Genomic DNA, 9,281 nt, shown 5'->3' with positions numbered 1-9,281 from the left:
CCGCCTCCTTGCCTCTCTGCGCGTGGGGCCGGTCCCGCCCCCCGCCAGCTGTCAGTGACCTACGCTGGCCACTGCGCTCGCTTCAAGTCCGAATAGGCTTGTTCGGAATCAAGGTTGCCTGAAGTGCTGCTTCCCGTACACCTGAAAATCAGCCAAATGCTGAGCGCTGGTTCCTCCTCCTCTCCAGGGCTTATACGCTGGCATGGCCGCTCGGTGTGGATGCATCTATCCGCAGGGATACCCCGCCCCCATCTCCTCTGAAGGATGTCTACCGGTGACCGTTCACGCCTTGGGGACTGGGGATGGGAGTGCCCGGGTCAAAGACCCACCAGGAATCGGTAAGTGTCAAGTGCCAGAGAAAAGCTCACAAAACGAAGACTGTGCTTGATCCTCCTCCCTCCCTTTCCCAACCGTAGGGGAATTTTCAGGAACTTCGTGGAGTAGCCTTCAAGGCTCCTGTCCCCCATACAAAAGAAGGGGACTTGGGTATCTCCTCTGCTTTGCTCCAAGCCACATGTGCCAAGAAGGCCTGACTGCCGAAGCTGAAGTTGCATCAGGGCCCAGCTCGGCCTGTTCCTGAAGCAACTTGCGAAGCAAGGGCTTGGCACTGTCCGGATGAGGAGGCTAAATGGTTTTTTTTGTGAAACTCCCGAAGGGCTTAGGCAGCAGAGTTTGAAGCTAAATGCTTTTACGAGCCATGAACCCAGGGACAGCTGTACAAATAGTTGCTGCTTTTAATTAAACCTCACTTCGCTACTTCCTTGACTTAGGAAAAAAGACTGGCAAATTTATGCTTTGATAGATTGGAAACTGTTGGTGTGCGATTACACTTAAAAAAAAAAAAAGACATTTGTGGGGAATGGTATGGAGGACTGTCTCAGAGCAGCATGGTTTTTCCACTTTTTTCCTGCATGGGAAACCACGTAGATAACCCCACACGAAGTAAAGCAGAGGACAAGGGTGCAGGCCCATGGCAGACAAGTAGACCCTAGCAGACCCAGAGGATGGGATTTCATTCTTCCTTCACTAGAAGGGAGAGTCCACCGGGCTTCCCTGGTGGCGCAGTGGTTGAGAGTCCGCCTGCCGATGCAGGGGACACGGGTTCGTGCCCCGGTCCGGGAAGATCCCACATGCCGCAGAGCGGCTGGGCCCGTGAGCCATGGCCGCTGAGCCTGCGCGTCCGGAGCCTGTGCTCTGCAACGGGAGAGGCCACAATAGTGAGAGGCCCACATACTGCATAAAAAAAAAAAGAAAAAGAAAAAAGAAAGAAGGGAGAGTACACCCTTGGTGCTGTGGAATAAGATCTGGGGAGGCCCTTGCATGGGAAAGCTACTCCAGTGAGTCCATTAGTCGAGAAGTGCAGTCATCAGAGATACGGGGAGGGATTTGGGGTCCTTTAAGGTTTCTTTAACTCTGGGATAGTATGACCCAATATAATCCTCCCAACTCTCCAGTGAAGGTTCCTTCTAATTCTCAGTGTTTTCTTCGCCTATGAAAACAAATCTGAATGCCAAGGTAAAGAAAACCTTTCTTAAACAAAAACAAGTATGTTCACACTAATTATAACTAAGTAAAAATGCATGTCTGTGCATTGACAGGAAATTACTTTGGAGGGAAGTAAATAGTTTAATATTGATTAGATTCTCTTGATGAAGTTCCTTAAGTTCATAATGAAAAAGAGAGAAACTCTTTTTTATGTGTATGTGTTTTTTTAATCCTCAAACATTGAAATACATTAGGTTCAGCAGAGACTAACTGTGAATAACAAAAACGAACCCCTAATTTCACAAAGCATGTCAGATCTCCAGGGGTGCTCCTCTTTCCAGATACGCAGGAAATCCTAGTAGGCCAACTCTTCCACTATCAAATGACTGACTCAAAAGCTTCTTGACAGATGGAATTCCAGCCAACTGCAGAATTGAAATCACTAGACACAGGCTGACCTGAGGCCCCACTATTCTACATACCAGGCTGACTCTGAGAGCCATGAGACCAACTGAACTGCAGGAGGTAAGAGAGAGGGGGCCAGAAAACCATAGAGCCTACGGGATGGTACATGAGGCTTCAATAGCTGCCTAGGTTTTCTGGTATCCTTTAGAGAGCACTAGATTATCCAGCAACTCAAGGCTTTGTCTGTCTTGGCCATGAGCCACCTTTTCCTTTGCCATGACCTGAAATGGCTGATGTTCCAAAGATGGATATATGAGGTCCTAACTGAGGAAAAGTATACATAGGCTATTGAGATGAGTCAGTAGCATAGCAGATCCGCCTTTGATCTAAAACAGCTCCAAAGTTATATACGCTGGGCTACCAGACCAGGTAACAAATTATACACTCCCTACTCACTATACTGACAATTTGAGGCCACTGGATAATAAAAGGCACATTCAAAGGATGAAGTACTGGACACCAATATTTTTGCTTCACAGGATCTATTTCACTATTTTTTTTTTTTTTGTGCTATGCGGGCCTCTCACTGTTGTGGCCTCTCCCGTTGCAGAGCACAGGCTCCGGACGCGCAGGCTCAGCGGTCATGGCTCACGGGCCCAGCCGCTCCGCGGCATGTGGGATCTTCCCGGACCGGGGCACGAACCTGCGTCCCCTGCATCGGCAGCTGGACTCTCAACCACTGTGCCACTAGGGAAGCCCCTATTTCACTATTTTATGTAAACCATACCCTAATTTCCCAGTAGCTATTCCTCCTCCTCTACACTCAGTCCATGTCATCAGGTAGGATGAACCCGTCCCATGGCAGAAGTGGACTGGAGCATCTAGGCTGAGGCCAGTCACACATCAGTACAAGTTCCCATTGTGAATGGTCAGGAATAGGCACATGACCCAACGACAGCCAGTGACAATCTCATTTAGGATGCTTTCAGCTGAATGTACTGTATAAGAGAAAATAATGGAACTAGAAGAAGGTGTAGGCCAAAAGATGAAACGGCAAAAAAAATGAATTCCCCTTTAACAGGAAAGCTTCACATAAAATAGTTTAATCAATAAGTTATTGTCTCAGATCACAAGTCTTAGGGTAGGATGGTTCCAGGGTTGATTAATCCTCAGGAGTGTCAGATATCCAGGGGTACTCCTCTTTCCAGAAACACTGGAAGTCTAGCTTCATGAGGCTAACACTCCTAATATCAGATGGCTGACTGCAATGACCCCTTGTGGATGTGAAACTGAGAAGATGTAAGTTCTGGAGCTTCTGCAGCCATCCTGTGAGTTTGAGGGGAGAGCCTGCCTAGGAATGAGCCAACACGTAAGAGAGAAAAGCCAAGAGATCTAGAGAGAGACCAGTGGTCTTATATAACACCATCTGAGCCCCACATTGTGCTGCATAAGAGGAGAGCCCCATCTCTGAGCTTTTCAGTTATACAAACCACTAAAACCTGTTTTGCTTGAATTTACTTTAGGTTGAGTTTACTGCCTCTTGCAGCAGAAAGTCACAACTGAAGCAAACTGCTTGACATATGTTACAGGATAGATAAGCTAATGCAGTGACCCTATGATCCAGTGCCCCTCAGACAAACACTGCTAAAAGGTCCCTCCAACCTTTCCAGCAAGGCTTATGTCATTTACCTCATCTTTCTACTACCTTAGCAGTTGTGGGAAAAGATATTTGAGCAACTCTCGTGATTCCTAAAGACTGACAGGAGCATTAGAAAATGACCAATGGAGACATTCATGACTCTGGGCAGTGTGGGATGGAAAAGGGAAGAGGATGGAAAACTCAGTGAAGTGAGAAGCAATTTTCTACCCATTAATATACAAGGTAGAGCATTGTTAGACAAACAAGTATTCTGGTGCTTTATTAATCCAAAGGTTCTTTTCCCACATGAGCAAAAGATACGAACCCCTATGTGGAATCATGAAGAAGCCGGGCACAGTGAGAACAGAAGGGATCTGGAAGAAGGTACAGCTATGTGGAGCCTTTCTCAAAGGCCTTGGCAAAGCCCAGATACATTTGAGCTCTCCTTATATACTTTGGCAATTTTCTCCAAAAGGGATCCAAGAAAATTCCAGAAATGGAGCCGTTAACCTTCAACACACTCTGGTGAAGTTCATAGGTGGGGGCAAAACAAAACATGTGCAAAGAGACCAAAGAGTTATTATTCTTGAATGAAAATTATGATTGAGGAGAAACAGATGCTTAAGCGATGTACCGAGATATGAAAATGTACTGTAAAAGAGAAAACAATGGAACTAGGAAAAAATGGAAGCCCAAAGAAAAAAGAGCAAAAAAAGATCAAATTCCCTTTTTAAACACACAATTGTAATGTTTGAATATGCCAAGTCATAAAAATGCACATGCAAGTCTAATTTTGGCCTAAACATTTGATTTTCAGAAAGAAAAAAAAAAATGCAGTCCTGCCACAAAACCTCTGAATTGCCAAAAACAATTGTTTACATAGGGCAATGTGTTTTCAGGACATCTTGTATGTGCTGCCTGCCCAGACCTTGTTAAGCTGGTGAAGCTAAGGGAAGCTTGGTAAAACTAAGTGTAGAAGAATAGGGAAGTCTAGTAAAGGGAGGGAAAAGAGAAGTTAAAAATGTTGAACCCCATCTGCTTGTGCTGACATAATCTGATGTGCAGTTTAACTCCTCGACACAAAATGCAATTCTTTCTGGACATACACATCATTTTACTTGGTTCTGCCTTAATAATAAGTTTATTTCCAGGAAGAATTCTTGATGTTGGCAAAAAAAAATCAGAAGTGGATTTTATTTTTTTTTTTATTTTTTTTTTTTTTTCTTTTTGCGGTATGCGGGCCTCTCACTGCCGTGGCCTCTCCCGTTGCGGAGCACAGGCTCCGGACGCGCAGGCCCAGCGGCCATGGCTCACGGGCCCAGCCGCTCCGTGGCATATGGGATCCTCCCAGACCGGGGCACGAACCCGTATCCCCTGCATCGGCAGGCGGACTCTCAACCACTGCGCCACCAGGGAGGCCCCAGAAGTGGATTTTAAAAGAGTAAATATAACTTTTCCTATTTCTTCTACCTTTGGTAGATGATTTCGTGCTTAAGAGTAAGAGAACGGCCATGGATTTTCATGCTGCCTACACATGATTCCAACAAGACAGCCCTGCCGGGTTTTCCCCTTTATTTCTGATTACAAGATGTAACCCCTGAAGAATATCCTTTCCCTTGGTGGGAAAAATTTAAAGCCTGCTTGGGTTCCTGAACAGTGATCCCTTTCCTATGTTAATTATAATGAAAAAAAGGGGGTGAGAAGGGGGATTGTGGGCACATGGTTTTGTGTTCAGCTTTTGCTACAAGATCACCATGCCTGTGTTTCCATGAAGTCAAAACTTCATACTGGGAGATTCAGTTCAGTCTCCAACTCTTAAACCCTCAATTATATGTGTAGATATGGCTTGTAATATTGAAATTGGGGGAGAAATAGTAATAAAAACAGAGAAGAGATAAATATGGGGAGTGCTTAAATCCAACTAAATTCCAGGTTCTTTAATCTTAGTGGGAAAAAAATGTGACCACCCTCATCGCTCTTCATGATCACCCTTATTTTCAAGCTCTGGTAGGTACCCTTTTAACATGATGCGGGAAAAAAATGCTTGACTTGGATTGGTATATTTTTAAAAATTTAATCTTCCCTATCCCTTTCCTTACATTCATCCTCATACCCTTATGCATTGTTTTTTCCTCTAAGAAATTATCTACTCTTGTTCTCCAGTGTCTCTTCTGTCAGGCTTTACGGTTGAACAGACATTGGGGTTTTATCTACCCTCTCATTTTCTCCTCTCTCCCTTCTATTTTTCCAGTGATCCCTTTCCTATGGTAATTATAGTGAAAAAAGGGGGTGAGAGGGGGGATTCGGGGCACATGGTTTTGTGTTTAGCTTTTGCTACAAGATCACTATGCCTGTGTTTCCATGAAGTGAAAACTTCATATTGGGAGATTCAAGTCAGTCTCCAACTCTTAAACCCTGGGTGCAGCAAGGGAGAACTAAAACAGGTTTTTTTTTTTTAATTTTATTTTATTTATTTATTTTTTTATACAACAGGCTCTTATTAGTTATCTATTTTATACATATTAGTGTACATATGTCAATCCAAATCTCCCAATTCATCCCACCACCACCACCTACCTCCCACTTTCCCCCCTTGGTGTCCATACGTTTGTTCTCTACATCTGTGTCTCTATTTCTGCCTTGCAAACCAGTTCATCTGTACCATTTTTCTAGATTCCACATATATGTGTTAGTATACTATATTTGTTTTTCTCTTTCTGACTTACTTCGCTCTGTATGATAGACTCTATGTCCATCCACCTCACTAAAAATAACTCAATTTCGTTTCTTTTTATGGCTAATATTCCATTGTATATGTGTGCCATACCTTCTATATCCATTCATCTGTTGATGGACACTTAGGTTGCTTCCATGTCCTGGCTATTGTAAATAGTGCTGTAATGAACACTGCGGTACATGTCTCTTTTTGAACTATGGTTTTCTCAGGGTATATGCCCAGTAGTGGGATTGCTGGGTCATATGGTAGTTCTATTTTTAGTTTTTTAAGGAACCTCCATACTGTGCTCCATAGTGACTGTATCAATTTACATTCCAACCAACAGTGCAAGAGGGTTCCTTTTTCTCCATACCCTCTCCAGCATTTTTTGTCTGTAGATTTTCTGATGATGCCCATTCTAACTGGTGTGAGGTGATACCTCATTGTAGTTTTGATTTGCATTTCTCTAATAATTAGTGATGTTAAGCAGCTTTTCATGTGCCTCTTGGCCATCTGTATATCTTCTTTGGAGAAATGTCTACTTAGGTCTTCTGCCCATTTTTTTTTTTTTTTTTTTTTTGCGGTACGCAGGCCTCTCACTGCTGTGGCCTCTCCCATTGCGGAGCACAGGCTCTGGACATGCAGGCTCAGCGGCCATGGCTCACGGGCCCAGTCACTCCGCAGCATGTGGGATCTTCCTGGACCGGGGCACGAACCCGTGTCCCCTGCATCCGCAGGCGGACTCTCAACCACTGCGCCACCAGGGAAGCCCTTCTGCCCATTTTTTGATTGGGTTGTTCGTTTTTTTTTAATATTGAGCTGCATGAGCTGTTTATATATTTTGGAGATTAATCCTTTGTCTGTTGATTCATTTGCAAATATTCTCTCACATTCTGAAGGTTGTCTTTTCATTTTGTTTATAGTTTCCTTTGCTGTGCAAAAGCTTTTAAATTTCATTAGATCCCATTTGTTTATTTTTGTTTTTATTTCCATTACTCTAGGAAGTGGGTCAGAAGAGACCTTGCAGTGATTTATGTCAAAGAGTGTTCTTCCTATGTTTTCCTCTAAGAGTTTTATAGTGTCTGGTCTTACATCTAGGTCTTTAATCCATTTTGAGTTTATTTTTATGTATGGTGTTAGGGAGTGTTCTAATTTCATTCTTTTACATGTAGCTGTCTAGTTTGCCCAGCACCACTTATTGAAGGGACTGTCTTTTCTTCATTGTATTTCCTTGCCTCCTTTCTCATAGATTAGTTGATCATAGGTGCATGGGTTTATCTCTGGGCTTTCTATCCTGTTCCATTGATCTATATTTCTGTTTTTGTGCCAGTACCATACTGTCTTGATTACTGTAGCTTTGTAGTATAGTCTGAAGTCAGGGAGTCTGATTCCTCCAGCTCCATTTTTTTCACTCAAGATTGCTTTGACTATTCGGGATCTCTTGTGTCTCCATACAAATTTTAAGATTTTTTAAATTCTAGTTCTGTAAAAAATGCCATTTGTAACTTGATAGGGATTGCATTGAATCTGTAGATTGCTTTGAGTAGTATAGTCATTTTCACAATGTTGATTCTTCCAACCCACGAACATGTTATATCTCTCCATCTGTTTGTGTCATCTTTGATTTCTTTCATCAGTGTCTTATAGTTTTCTGAGTACAGGTCTTCTACCTCCTTAGGTAGGTGTATTCCTAGATATTTTATTCTTTTTATTGCAATGGTGAATGGGATTGTTTCCTTAATTTCTCTTTCTGATCTTTTGTTGTTAGTGTATAGGAATGCAAGAGATTTCTGTGCATTAATTTTGTATCCTGCTAATTTACCAAGTTCATTGATTAACTCTAGTAGTTTTCTGGTGGCATCTTTAAGATTCTCTATGTATAGTATCATGCCATCTGCAAACAGTGACAGTTTTACTTCTTTTCCAATTTGTATTCTTTTTATTTCTTTTTCTTCTCTGATTACCATGGCTAGGACTTCCAGAACTATGTTGAATAATAGTGGCAGGAGGGGTGGATTAGTGCGCACATTGGCTCTCTGTGCTAGGAAAACAAGAGAGGCCAACAGACCTGCTTGCTTTATTTGTTTGGTCATTTTAATCATTTTGTTTCAAAATATTATTGAGAATGGTCAGAAAAATTAAAATCAGGTAAAAATCATTTAAAAAATAAAAATCTGCTCAGCATGATTGAAGTGACCCATTTTTTTCCCTTGGATGAAAAAGATATGAAATACTTTAAAATTTATGTTTACATAAAAATATGACATTACATATTTCCGTATAAAGACTGTCTATTTTTTAATTGTCATCATCTGGTTCTCTGCTCACTGTTAATTAGCAAGTGGGATCTTATAGATGCTAATCTGACCATAAAACTCAGATGTTCCATAGAAGTGATCAAATTTCCAAGTATTTGTTCAAAAAAATCATACGTAAATTTTATTTGGTCTGCACTTCCCATTTGAAAATTAAAACCACATTCAATAGGATCTTAAATGCCTCTGTTCAACTATCTAAGCTTCCTCAGAAGCTTAAATTGTAGTCTTTGGTGGATCATTCTTAAATAATAGTAGATAATTTGTTAAAGAAACATGAAAGGAATTCTTAATGCCCTATTCATTTTAGCTAAGAATAAAATCTAATACTTTAAGTGAGTGTTATTTTAATACACAATTCTTCTTAATAATGCCTTATTTTTTTTTAAGTTTAATGACTATTATTCCAAAACCAGGGTAAAATCTAAAATATATATGGTGGGCAATATATATATTTTGCCCATATATATATTCATGTTTCTAATTAAGCCTTTTTTAGCCCCCTTAAATTTCCATGCTAATATTTTAAATTCCCAAATTTAACACTCATAGGGGAAGCAACGCAGTATGGAAGCTAACAGATTGGGCTCTTATGGATGATAGAAACATCTGCCTAGAGAGTTCAAAAAAATAAACTGAAAAACTATATGAACAAAGAAGAATTGACTTCAGATACATATAGTCAACATACAAAAACTGATTAGCTTTCCTATGTACCACA

The sequence above is a fragment of the Mesoplodon bidens genome (assembly GCF_964165515.1).
Source record: "Mesoplodon bidens genome assembly, chromosome: 17".
NCBI lineage: Eukaryota > Metazoa > Chordata > Mammalia > Artiodactyla > Ziphiidae > Mesoplodon > Mesoplodon bidens.
The sequence above is the reverse complement of the archived record's forward strand: the minus strand, read 5'-3'. Positions refer to the sequence as shown.